Source organism: Tachyglossus aculeatus, chromosome 2 (genome assembly GCF_015852505.1).
Source record: "Tachyglossus aculeatus isolate mTacAcu1 chromosome 2, mTacAcu1.pri, whole genome shotgun sequence".
NCBI classification, from domain to species: domain Eukaryota; kingdom Metazoa; phylum Chordata; class Mammalia; order Monotremata; family Tachyglossidae; genus Tachyglossus; species Tachyglossus aculeatus.
This window is the reverse complement of record NC_052067.1, coordinates 17,908,310-17,921,576: the sequence shown is the minus strand read 5'-3', so window position 1 is coordinate 17,921,576 and position 13,267 is coordinate 17,908,310.

The following is a 13,267-nucleotide window of genomic DNA, read 5'->3' as shown; positions in this document are numbered from 1 at the left end:
GTAGTTTGACTAGAGAGACACAACTGGGACTATTTTCCCTGAGCAAAGCTTCCCAATTTTTGCAATTTCAGATTGAGCTGGGAGAAGGGAGACTATCCATTCAGTCTCTCTCTTTCCCACTCCCAACCTCTCTTACCTTTAGGTTTCCTTGCTTCCAATCCCTTGAGGCCAAACCTACAGCTCTCATCTGCCTAGGGCTTCTGGAGCTGGCTTGAGCATTGGAACAAACTTTGCCTTGACTCCACCTCACTTTCTCCTTTTCTTTTCTGTCTGTCTCTTTCCACCCTCTTCCCCTACACTTACCCTGCATAAGTAGACTTTTATCACTGGCTGAAATGGAGGACAAAGGAGAGAAAGAGAACTAAGAACCATACACTGAATGACATAAGCACTTGATGTGATGTGTACGTTTCAAGATGAGCCAGGCTGGACTTATTCTTCAAAATAGTGGGACAGCGGGATTGTAGTTGGTTCTCCTCTCCCTCATATCTCTGGGTTCCTGAGTAGCTACTCTAGTTGCCCAAAGGTTAGTTCTGCCTCGTGTGGTTGTGAGGAGCTAGAGAAACTGGGAGAGAAGTTGAATATTCTGAGGCTGGGTTGGCTAGGGCAATACTTCACAAAATCAGGACCAGGGCTAGAATACAGGATTTCTAACTCCCAGCCCAAATAATAACAGCAATAATAATAATAATGGCATTTATTAAGCACTTACTATGTACAATGCACTGTTCTAAGCGCTGGGGAGGTTACAAGATTATCAGGTTGTTCCACGGGGGGCTCACAGTCTTAATCCCCATTTTACAGATGAGGTAACTGAGGCACAGAGAAGTTTAGTGACTTGCCCAAAGTCACACAGCTGACTTTTGGTGGATCTGGGATTTGAACTCATGACCTCTGACTCCAAAGCCCATGCTCTTTCCACTGAGCCATGCTGCTACTTTGCCTATGGTCACTATAGTACTACTTTACTTCCCTTTCCATAGAAGCAGAACAAAGTAGGTAAAAATCATAGAAAAATAAACTTCACTTCCACCCTCCACCTCTTATTCAATATATCTTCCTACTAGATCCACTCTTCTGTCCTCACAATTTCACTTTTCACCACATGTCTTCAGTTTTGTATTTCCTGGAAGTCTTGAGCATGTAACAGGACCTAAAATCTCTGCCCGTCAGTCACCACGACGATATATAGAAAGGGGTTAGGAATAAGAATAGGGACATACACAGCAAACTACATACTTAATGTATGCTTCAAGACCAGCCTGGCTCCAAAGAGCCAGGCTAGACTTATTCTTCAAAGTAGCAGGGCAGAGGAACTCCAAGGATTTCAGTTTGTTTTTCTTTCCCTCATACCTCTGGTATTCTAGGTAGCCATTGTAGCTGCTCCTAGGGTAGTTTTACTTCTAAGTGGTTGTGAACGACTAGAGAAACTGGAAGGGAGGTTGTCTTGTCTTATCTTATGCTATTGAGTCATCTCCGACCCACAGTGACTCCATGGACATTCTCCCAGAATGTCTCACTCTCCATCTGCAATCGTTCTGGTAGTGTATCCATAGAGTTTTCTTGGTAAAAATATGAAAGTGGTTTACCATTGCTTTCTTCTGCACAGTAAACTTGAGTTTCTGCCCTTGACTCTCTCCCATGAAGCTGCTGCCCAGCATATGTGAGTTTTGACTTGTAGCAGATTACCTTCATTCACCAGCCACTGCTTAAGCTAGGAATGAAAATAATAATAACGATTGTATTTGTTAAACACTTACTATTTGCCAGACACTGTACTAAATGCTGGGTGGATACAAGCAAATCAGGCTGCACACAGTTCTTGTTCCACGTGGGGCTCACAGTCTCAATCTCCAGTTTACAGATGAGGTAACTGAGGTTCACAGAAGCGAAGTGACTTGCCCAAGGCCACACAGCAGACAAGTGGCAGAGCCAGGATAAGAACCCATGAACTTTTGACTCTTAGGCTCCTGCTCTATCCACTATGCTATGCTGTTACTGCTAGACTCTCCCTCCTATAGCAGAGATTAGTAGAGTACTGGAAACTCTCCAGGTGTGATTCTGAGGGAGGATTCTGCTATAGTCCTCAGAACCCAAAGACTCTACCTAGCCTTCCCACATACCCCTTGCCCACTGATAAAATCAGGAGTGGATTTTATGGATTGGACACCTTCAAGGCTTGACATATCAGGAGTCCCCAGACTGGCTTTGGTCAGCAGATGGAATCTTTGATTATGCCCTGAAACACTGTCTTTGCAAATCTCCGAGTTTTGGCCCTTGATCAAGGGAGGATTATCCTGTTGCTTTCCCTCTTCCAATATTTATCTCCTACTTCTTTCTCCTAAACTGTAAACTCCTTGTGGTCAGGGATCATGTATTCTCACTTTATTGAATTCTTTGTAGGGTTAAGAACTGTACTTTGCAGAGTAAATGCTCAATAAATACTCTTCATTTACCACTGCCCTGCCGCATGCCCCCTACCCTCCCCCGCAACCTCTATCACTCTCCAAAACATTTTCATTTGAGTCTTTCACTCTTATCTTATTCACCCTCGTTAATCTGTGGCTACGATGGACTGAATGCTGAACTGTCTGGGACAGAAGCTTACGTTTCAGGGCTCAAGGGTAGGAAGAATAGAACTAACTATACTGTTGAGTTTCCTAGAATGGGAGAAATTGGTTCATAGTAATTAGTAGGAGCCTCTTTAGGGATCCAGGCCACTAGTGCCAAGCAACTCTGCTATCAAATGTTCCAGTTCCAAATGGGGAAGTGTAACTGTGGCAAAAGCCAAGAGTGTATTAAGGTTGCATTGTCTCATTCCTAAGATGAGAAAAGGAAAGCAGTCTCCAGGCTCTGGTTCAAGTCAAACGGATGCCTGGGTGGAATACCAACTGAAGTTTACACCCTTCTTGAAATGTTAAAGTTTGTTTTGACAATAAATAGAGGTAGGCATTGTCTAAAGCAGCTGATTTGATCATTGCCAATTTAAGAAAAAAATCCACATCACAGAAAGAAACCCAACCAACAATTCAAGAAGAAAGTAAGAGCTAACTCAAAGGTGTTCAGAAACATGATTCAACCAAGACTATCAATTTGTCAGTCAAATTATTGAATCCTGATGGTTAAAGAACTTTGACGTACTGAACAGGTGAGATCTGCCCTACAGCATGGGAGGAACAAAGGGAGCATTATAAAACGTTAGTTTTATATGGCAGATCCCCAGCTTCTCTGTTCTTCATTCCAATGATTCAAACCCAGGCACTGCAAAGCTGTTCTTAGAACACTAACACAAAATAAATTACAGGTTAATCAGTCATTACATTTTCTTTAACATACCATGGAAAAAGCCACAGCAATAGCAGGGTTTTATTTGCTGTCAAGTGTCACAGTAGATAGTGCCCCACTGCTAGTTCCATTTACCCTAACATTAACCAATTAACACTCTGTTTTAATGAACTGGAAAAATGAAAACAAGGAACACTTCTAGAATCACAGTGGAAACAACAGAGTTGAGCAAGTCAGAGCTAAATGGGCATGTTGTTGATTCAACTATCACTATTATTAGAGAAGCAGCATGGCTCAGTGGAAAAAGCCCGGGCTTTGGAGTCAAAGGTCATGGGTTCAAATACTGGCTCCACCAATTGTCAGCTGTGTGACCTTGGGCAAGTCAGTTAACTTCTCTGGGCTTTAGTTCCCTCATCTGGAAAATGGGGATTAAGACTGTGAGCCCCACGTGGGACAACCTGATCACCTTGTAACCTCCCCAGCACTTAGAACAGTGCTTTGCACGTAGTAAGCGCTTAATAAATGCCATTATTATTATTATTATTTCTAATACATTTTATCTCTTGAATTTAGCTCCAGCTGGAGTTCCCTGATTTTTGACTATTAAAACTGGTTCAGAATAATCTCGTGCATAATTTTTTCATCTGTTTCATTAAAGGCCCAGCTTAACGGGCTTACATAATATAGCTTCCCCTTTCATAAGGATTCACTCTCATTATTTTCTTGCTTCTCCTTCGCAGAGCATGCTAAAGAGAGACAGCACATGGTTTTAGGTGCCTGAAGTCAGAATTGGGGCATGTCACTGTCCTCCTTTCAAGCCCCAGTTTCCAAAGACCACCCTCTCATTGCTTCTCCCCCAAGGACCATTTCTCCCATCATTTCCTCTCCATTAGGTTCCTCTAGTTCTGTCCCCAGAACTCCAATCTTGACATGTGAAAGGAAAGCTTAGTGCAGTGCTCTACACACAGTAAGCACTCAATAAACACGATTGAATGAATGAATGAAAGGACGGGCTCCCCAGTGCCAGATTTTGGGCCCCCATTAATTGAAGTCCTCTACATAATAATGCACTCTGAGAAAGTGAGTGGCAGAGGTTTGAGAAAAATAATCCTGGGCAAATTACCTATTTAAACTGTATCTTAGTTTCTTCTTCTACTGTAAAATCAGCACCGAAGCCAGATCTTTAGCTGATGGATATTGTTTTGAAAGATTGAACAACTAGTCTTGGGATGTCAGGATTATTTTGTGGGCAAACTCTGAGAAAAGGTAGGAGTAAGCTGTGATTTTGAAATGGAAAATTTAGCAAATAATTCTTGCATATTCCAACTATTTTCTCCACATTTCAGTGTATCCCTCAATGTAATTTTTTTTCCTTTTACATGTGAAAGGAATATGGTTTGGCTTTTTCTTTTGATCCTTATGGTCCCCTCCTATTGACTCCATGACTGGACACTAGAGATGGTATCACAGCATTACAGGAGGTTATAATGGTTGCAATTGGTTATTTTGCAGTTAGGGCTAGCTTTAGACAGTATGCAAAGGAGTTGGGCATTGGAGTGATTGCTTGGGAACTTCCAAAAATGGCAGCCACCCTAGACCTTTCAAAGATGGCAGCCCTCTTCAATGTTGGCCACTGTGTAACTTTAGGTTCTTTAACTTCTTCATTGATTAGACATCGATGTCTTAATGTGTCGTAACTCTTTAGTCTTAGGACTGCTGTGTCATTGCCCTTCTCAAAGACGAGGGCATCAAAGCCCTTTTCAAAACTTCTCTTAAAAGTGGTCTTAGTGATGTCCTTCCCAAAGAAGAAAATAGAATGGAAGTGATCCACTAAGCAGGGCATAAGTTGGGGTCTCAGAGTTGAGCTACTCAGTGTGTTTGGTTGACGGTCAGTTGCTGAGATAACTTTTACCTGCTACTTATGAAAAGTTATGTTTAACGTCACTGTGTTTTGTTGTGTGTGTTTTCAATGTGGTGTGATGGTTTCGTGTGGAATGTTAGTGGGGGGAAGGGGACATTGGGCCCTACCTCATGATGCTTGAATGCCTAAAGCTGGCCCTGTTTTCAGGACTTTGTTCAAGACTCCATGTTTTATTAGCTAAACTTCATTTGTAACAACTTTCAGAGTTTTCAAACATTTCAAAATATTTTTTTTCTTCTGGATAACTCATTTGTTTTCTACTTGACCAAGTTGTATAGGTCTCAAAACACCCACGGGAGAGAAACTCACCTTACCATAACCAGAATCCTTTGTGGTCACAAGTCATTGACCAGAACCCAAAAGGAAGTCCATGGACACCCACTTATGCCCAACAGTATACATTTCTATGCTTCCTTACATGTGTCTGAAGAGGCTTAAAATGAGGGTGTAAGAGAGATCCTGAGCTCAGCCTTTTCCATTCTGTGGTCTGTTTTGACCCTACCTGCAGGATAGAACTAGTCCTATTCTGACACTTTGACCTCACTTTAAAGGGTGGAGAACTAGAAACTGACCAGAAGCTAAACAGAGTAACAGAATCAGTACTCAGAGCTCGTTTTTTTTTTAGTTCATCATTTAATTTTCTGCTACTCAACTTTTTGCCACTGATTTTCTAGAGAAGCAACAGAAATATAAAAAGATTAAGTATACAATTTATATACATCTGTGCTATAAGGAAACATTATGAAGGAGTTCTGTGAAGCATAGAAAGTCTAGTTTATTTTTAAATGTGTGAAACACATTTCCATTCAGTTCTTATGCCTTAAAATGATACATTTCCTATTGCTAGCAAACATAATCCCTTTGGAGAGTAACTCTCTTATTATTGTCATAATAGATCTCTATTTACTCATTTCACAGCTTGAAGTTACACTTTTTTAGACAGTGTAATGGTAATTAATCTTCATTGTGATATTTGTGCCATGACTCAAGAAAAGCAAAAACCATGTAAGAATTTATCATTGATATAAATGGATGGGTGAGAACTATGCCCCAGGTATCAGTTGAACTTTTTATTTTTAAACAGGAGACTCCCCTCAACAAATCTGAAAAGTAATTTATCCAGCTTTTCTACTAGGGTGGCTTGAATTGAGGATTTTAACTTCACTTAAAGAAGCTTATATTTAAATATCATGCTGCCAGGCTTACTGATTACTCATCTCACAATGTAATTGCAGAGTCTACTAAAGTATGTTTACACTAATACTGTAATTTAGGAGTTGTGGTCAATAATCTTAATTACATTTTAAGAACACATTGTCTCAAGCAAATAAGAATACCTTTCCATATTAAATGAGCAGAATAAAAACACAAACATGCTCTGTTAAACTGAGTTGGGGACTAGTTAGTGACTTTTACTTTTATAACCTTTCATCAGGGTCTCTGAGTTTACTTAGACATATTTTCTTTCCTGATTGTTATAGTGTGATCTCTGAGAGGGCAACTGAAACACTAGACGTTAACTGACTGGTCCAGGAGGTTATGGAGACAGAATTAGGAGGGAAAGCCAGACTGCTGATTCCTACTTCAGTGTCATCCATTAGACCAAAGTGATGGTGTGCATTGAATGGTAACTGTTCAGGGATTCTGCCTATACAAAGTGCGGAGCCTCTCTCCACCTCCCTGATCACATGCATATGACAATTGATTCAACAGATTAAGCATCTATTTGACGACAGGTAGAGAATGATAATTGTGGTATTTAAGTGCTTACTATGAGACAAGCACTGTACTAAGCACTGTAGTGGATATAAGCAAATCAAATTGGGCATAGTCCCTGTCCCATGTGGGGCTCCCAGGCTCAATCAGCATTTTACAGACGAGATAACTGAGGCACAGAGAAGGTAAGTGACTTGCCCAAGGTCACACAGCAGACAAGGCAGAGACAGGATTAGAACTCATGAACTTCTGCCTCATAGGCCTATATTCTATCCACTACACCATATCCTAACCCAGTAGCTATACCTGAAAGAAAATATCAAACCACAGGGCTTTTACAAGCTCTTCACCTAGCCCAGCAGCCTAGGTGAATCTTGGAGAGGATGTCTACTCTCGTCCTTAGACACCTCTAGGTATCTAGACCACACTGGGGGAGTCTCTCCCAGTTTGAGGACTTCTGGAGGGTGCAGTGGTTTAAGGATCCCCTCCTTCCATCTTCCTCTCTTCCCCAATCCCTCGAGCCAATCAGGACCTCCAGGGGTTTCAGGAACTGTCCAAATCCTTCTAGTCTGAGAACAGCACAGCCTGAATGCAGCTCTTTACTCAAATCACTAGGCCTGGGGGTCCAGTGTAATTCCTGGTGTCTGCCTGATTTGGGATTCTGTGCTAATAGAAAGAATGGTGGTGAGGCAGCCCTAGGAAGACTGCTAGTTTGACAGGCTCCTAGTTCTTTCCTTAAATGAAAATTGCTTTATGGAGGGTGTAGTAATGAGAGTAGGCCTACAAACCAATTTGAATCTGGAGGATTTTTCTTCACCAGACCAAAATAAAAAAAAATAGAGAAATTTTTAAGATGACTCAGACATTTCTTTCTAAAACGTATGCATTCACTTCTTCCTTTGTGAAAATGGAAATTCTTTCACCAAATTATCTGAAACAATCACAATAGCAACACAGGGGAGAAGCAGCATGGCTTAGTGGAAAAAGCCCGGGTTTGGGAGTCAGAGGTCTTGGGTTCGAATCCTGACTCCGTCCCTTGTCAGCTGTGTGACTTTGGGCAAGTCACTTCACTTCTCTGTGCCTCAGCTACCTCATCTGTAAAATGGGGATTGAGACTGTGAGCCCCACGTGGGACAACCTGATTACCTTGTATCTACCCCAGCGCTTAGAACAGTGTTTGGCACATAGTAAGCACTTAACAAATACCATTATTATTATTATTTTTCAATCCACAGATCAAAGGTATTTATTGAGAGCTTACTGTACTAGGCACTTGCAATACAATAGAATAAGTAGAAATGACCCCTGTCCTCAAGTAGTTTACAATCACCTGGAGAATTTATAGTTGGTCATTTTACGCCAACTCAAATATAGAACCATTCCTGTTCTCCCTCCCTTTTAGATTGTCAGCCTCATGTAGGACAGGGGCTGTGTCTACTTTGATTAGCACAGTGCTTTTGATTAGCACAGTGCTTGGTACATAGTAGGCTTTTTATAAATACCATCGTTGACTATCCAATGCAGTTGGATGCCTATTGTAATACAGAATCTAATTATTCCGTTAATTAGCCATCTAAAGTATTAAGTGTATTGGCAAAAACAAAATGGGAAATTATATTATGAGCATGATTTTTCTGGGGGAATTTGAAGAAAAGCACGGTGACCCACAGCATCATATGTCTTGACAGAATGAGGTAGCTTCTAAACCTTCCTCCTCAAAATCTCCTTTTCCCTTTGAATTGTCTTTAATCTCTTTAAATATTCCAGTCACAGGCCTCACCAAAAAACACTGCATTTTAAGGTAGCACATAATTACAAGGGGATGTACAATTTACACTAATGATAACACAACATCTAGGTAGTTCATTAACTAATTGATTCCTAAATCACTCTTCAGAGAAAGAAAATATTTTGATCCCTACCGTCCTGCTGAGAACCTGTAAATACAGAAGTTAAATAACTTTGATCTCAGAGCTAGAGAGTGCATGGCCTGAGATTGGAATGGAAAAGGCTTAACTTGTATTCATATGCCCAAAGGTAGGCAGGTTTAACAAAATAAACATTTAGTGTCTAGTCATGAATATTTATAGAAGAGTGTAGTCTCTGTTTATTGCTGAACATTTTTATAGTAAATAAAATTTAATATCAGCGAAGTCCTTTTTATCTATTCTTATAATACTAAAACACTAGCTGATACCTGTAGAAAATTTCCAGGTCTTTTCTCTTTTTAGGGTGTCTGTCTTCCTGTTTGTCTTACTCTCTTTCCCAGGCATTTTCTCCTATTATCTCCTTTTCAGTTTTTTCGGACCCTTTTCTTCCCTTTCTCCTCCAGTTTGATCTCACTCTTTTTCTCATACTTTCCTTCCCTTTTCCTCCTTCCACTAGCAGCCCTTCTCTCACTTTTCTCTCCTTCTTGAATGACATTTAAGAGCTTACTAGATGTCAGGCACTGTACTAAGTGCTGGGGTAGATACTGTTTCTACCTATGTGAAATGACCTTGCTCTCTTAGCTCAATTACTTTATGGTATATGTTAAGTGCTTACTATGTGGCAGGCACTGTGCTAAGCACTGGGGTAGTTGCAATATAATAAGGTTGGACACTGTCCATTTCCCACATAGGACTCACAGTCTTAATTCCCATTTTACAGATGAGGTAACTGAGGCACAGAGAAGTGAAATGACTTTCCCAAGGTCACACAGCAGACAAGTGCCAGGGCCTGGATTAGAACCCAGGGTTTTCTACTTGTTTATATTCTCTTTTACTGTGACTCTAAAGCCCATGAATTTGCAGAAACTGCACCATGGAATGACTAACCAATTTGCCCCAAGCCTTTGAAGCCAGTCAGTGGCAATGGTGGATCAGGGACTGTAGTCCAATCATCAGTGGGTCACTACCTTCTGTTACCTCTCTTTTTAGCCTGTGGGCCTAATCACCCACATTAGCATGATAGGACCCATGCTGGACAGAGATGATGTATGTGTTCATTTTTATTGGGCCACCAGGTTGGTTTTAAAAATAAAATGACAGGAATGGGTAATTACCTGCAGGAAGCTGGAAATCACTTGTTACTTAGAAGTAATTATCTGGTGTGACTCAACCCAAGGATTCATGTCTTAATCAGCTTTTAATTTAAATAGGTCTCAAAGCATTTCAATAGCCCTGATAGCCAAACCATTCTCTAGTAATGAGCTTCCTTGTCAGCCTGTCATTATTTCCCTAAATGATGAACTTTAACTTGTGCTATGAAGGAGTGGTGCATTTTGATAGAACAGGAGCCTGCAGGGTTTCAATGCCTTCTGACTTCCTCTTAGAATAGCCTCACTCAGGCTTGTATCCTTGACCTGATTTGAGTGCTTGATAAGTTATTTGGGTCATTTAGATATGAGTGGATAAGCACTACATCATCATGAAGATGCTGGTTGGTGATCAGAATCTCTTACTCATGTGTCATGAGATTCTAGGCGATTACTATATAGCTGCAGGAGGGTTGAGAGGGAGCCAGTTGAAAGCTGGGGAAGCACCTCCTCATAAAGCCCTTCAAAGCCCTACTGAGAGTTCACCTCCTCCAGGAGGCCTTCCCAGACTGAGCCCACTCCTTCCTCTCCCCCTCCTCTCCCTCCTCCCCCCGCCTTACCTCCTTCCCCTCCCCACAGCACCTGTATATATGTATATATGTTTGTACGTATTTATTACTCTATTTATTTATTTATTTTATTTGTACATATTTATTCTATTTATTTTATTTTTTTAATATGTTTTGTTTTGTTCTCTGTCTCCCCCTTCTAGACTGTGAGCCCACTGTTGGGTAGGGACCGTCTCTATATGTTGCCAACTTGTACTTCCCAAGCACTTAGTACAGTGCTCTGCACACAGTAAGTGCTCAATAAATATGATTGACTGAATGAATAAGGAAGTGTGTTCTGCTCTTGGGGGCCTCTTCCCATACCCCAGCTGTAGCTTCTCCCTTTTATCCTTCTTATCCTTCTAATCCTCACCATTGGCTTTAAAGCACTTAATCACCTTGCCCCCCCACCTCACCTGGCAACTCTCCCACTACAACCCAGCCCGCACACTTCGATCCTCTAATGCTAACCTTCTCACTGTACTTGGATCTCATCTATAATAATAGTAATAATAATAATAATGATGGCATTTATTAAGCGCTTACTATGTGCAAAGCACTGTTCTAAGCGCTGGGGAGGTAACAAGGTGATCAGATTGTCCCTAGTGGGGCTCACAGTCTTAATCCCCATTTTCCAGATGAGGGAACTGAGGCACAGAGAAGTTAAGTGACTTGCCCAAAGTCACACAGCAGACAAGTGGCGGAGCCGGGTTTTGAACCCATGACCTCTGACTCCAAAGCCCAGGCTCTTTCCACTGAGCCACGCTGCTATTTCACTGGTGACCTCTTGCGCACATCCTACCTCTGGCCTGGAATACCCTCCCTCCTCATATCAGACAGAAAATTGCTCTCCTTCACTTCAAAGCCTTATTGAAGGCACATCTCCTCCAAGAAGCCTTCTCTGACTAATCCCTCCTCTCCTCTTCTCCCACTCCCTTCTGTGCCGTTCTTACTTGTTCCTTCGTACTTCTCAAGCGCTTAATACAGTGCTCTGCACACAGTAAAGTGCTCAATAACTACGATTGAATGAATGAATCCTCCCTCCCAACCCCACAGCACATATGTATATACCTGTAATTTATTTATTTATATTAGTGTCTATCTCCCCACTCTAGACTGTGAGCCCGTTGTAGGCAGGAATGTATCTGTTATATTGTATTCTCCCAAGTGCACAGTACAGTACTTTGCACACAGTGAGTGCTCAATACATACAATTGAATGAATGAATGAATAATGCTACAGCCTCCTATCATTTAATCCAGGGTCACTTTGCCTTGCTAAATTGGAAAACAGTGAGGATTTTATTAGATAATTACAACTTTAAAAAAAATCATACTTCTGGGGTAGCTCAGTTTCATCTTAAGTACCCTTCCTTTCTTCCACCCCCAATCTCTAGCCAGTCCTCATTTACAGTCTTATCATTCCCTCCCCTAAGTCAGAATTGAGGAAAGGGAGCTGCGGTTGCAACTCATGAAGGTGAAAAGAGAACTGGCACTTCTGCCACTGCTGCTGGCTTCCCAGAGAAGTGGCATGATTTAGTGGAAAGAATACTGAGAGGCGGAGGACCTGTGTTCTAAACCTGGTTCTGCCATTTGTCAGCTTTGTGACCTTGGGCAAGTAATTTAACTTCTCTGTGCCTCAGTTACCTCTTCTGCAAAATGAGGATTAAATCCTACTCCCTCCTACTGAGATTGTGAACCCCATGTGGACAGGAACTGTGTTCAATCTGATTAGTTTATAAATACTCCAGCACTTGGCACATAGTAAGCATTTAACAAACACGATTACTATCATGATTATTGCTATATTCTTGGCAGGGGTGTAACATGTCCTCAGGAGAGACTGCAAGATGCAACACCAAACCCCATGAACACTTGTACCTCAGGTTCTGATTAAGCCTCTGATTCAGATAAAATAGTGTTACCTAAATTCAATCTAAACACTTTTATTTTATGATTTGGTTTGGGTGTGAATTCAGGGGAGGAAAACCTTACTTCAGCATTTACTCTGCAACTATTACATTCTTTATCCTATAAAAACCAAGAAATGTATGTATTAGAGTATCACAAGAAGGAGGATTTGAATTTGAATTTATGTATATATAAATATATATATTTATATATATATGCATATATATATGAAAAAGGTATGCTAAAAAGCATAGGAAAATAGGGGGCCCTTTTTCTCTTTTTACAAAAACAGCACTCTTGCTTTTACTGTGAATTCTTCGAATTTGACTTCTAGCCAATGAAAGCTTTACACTAAATGTTTTGAGGTAATAATAATTGTGGTATTTAAGTGCTTACTATGGTATTTAAGCACTGTACTAAGCAGTGGTGGAGGTACAAGATAATCAGGTTCCAAATGGGACTCACAATTAAGTAAAAGGGAGAATGGGTATTGGATCCTCATTTTTGCAGATGAAGAAATGGAAGCACAGAGAAGTTAAGCAATTTGCCCAAGGTCACACAGCAAGCAATTGGCAGAGCTGGGATTAGAACCCAGGTCCTCTGAACCCTGGCCCATGTTCTTTCCACTAGGCCACACTGCTTCTCATTTAAAGTGAAATGTATGAGATCATTAGCGATCCCATTATTTTTTTGCACTGAAAAGTGTAGCCCTTTTATTGCATTTGGAAGATCCTTTAATATGAGGCTTGCCAGAATTTGTTAATCATAAAAGCAATTATGTATCTATTACCTTTGTCATTTCAGTCCTGAA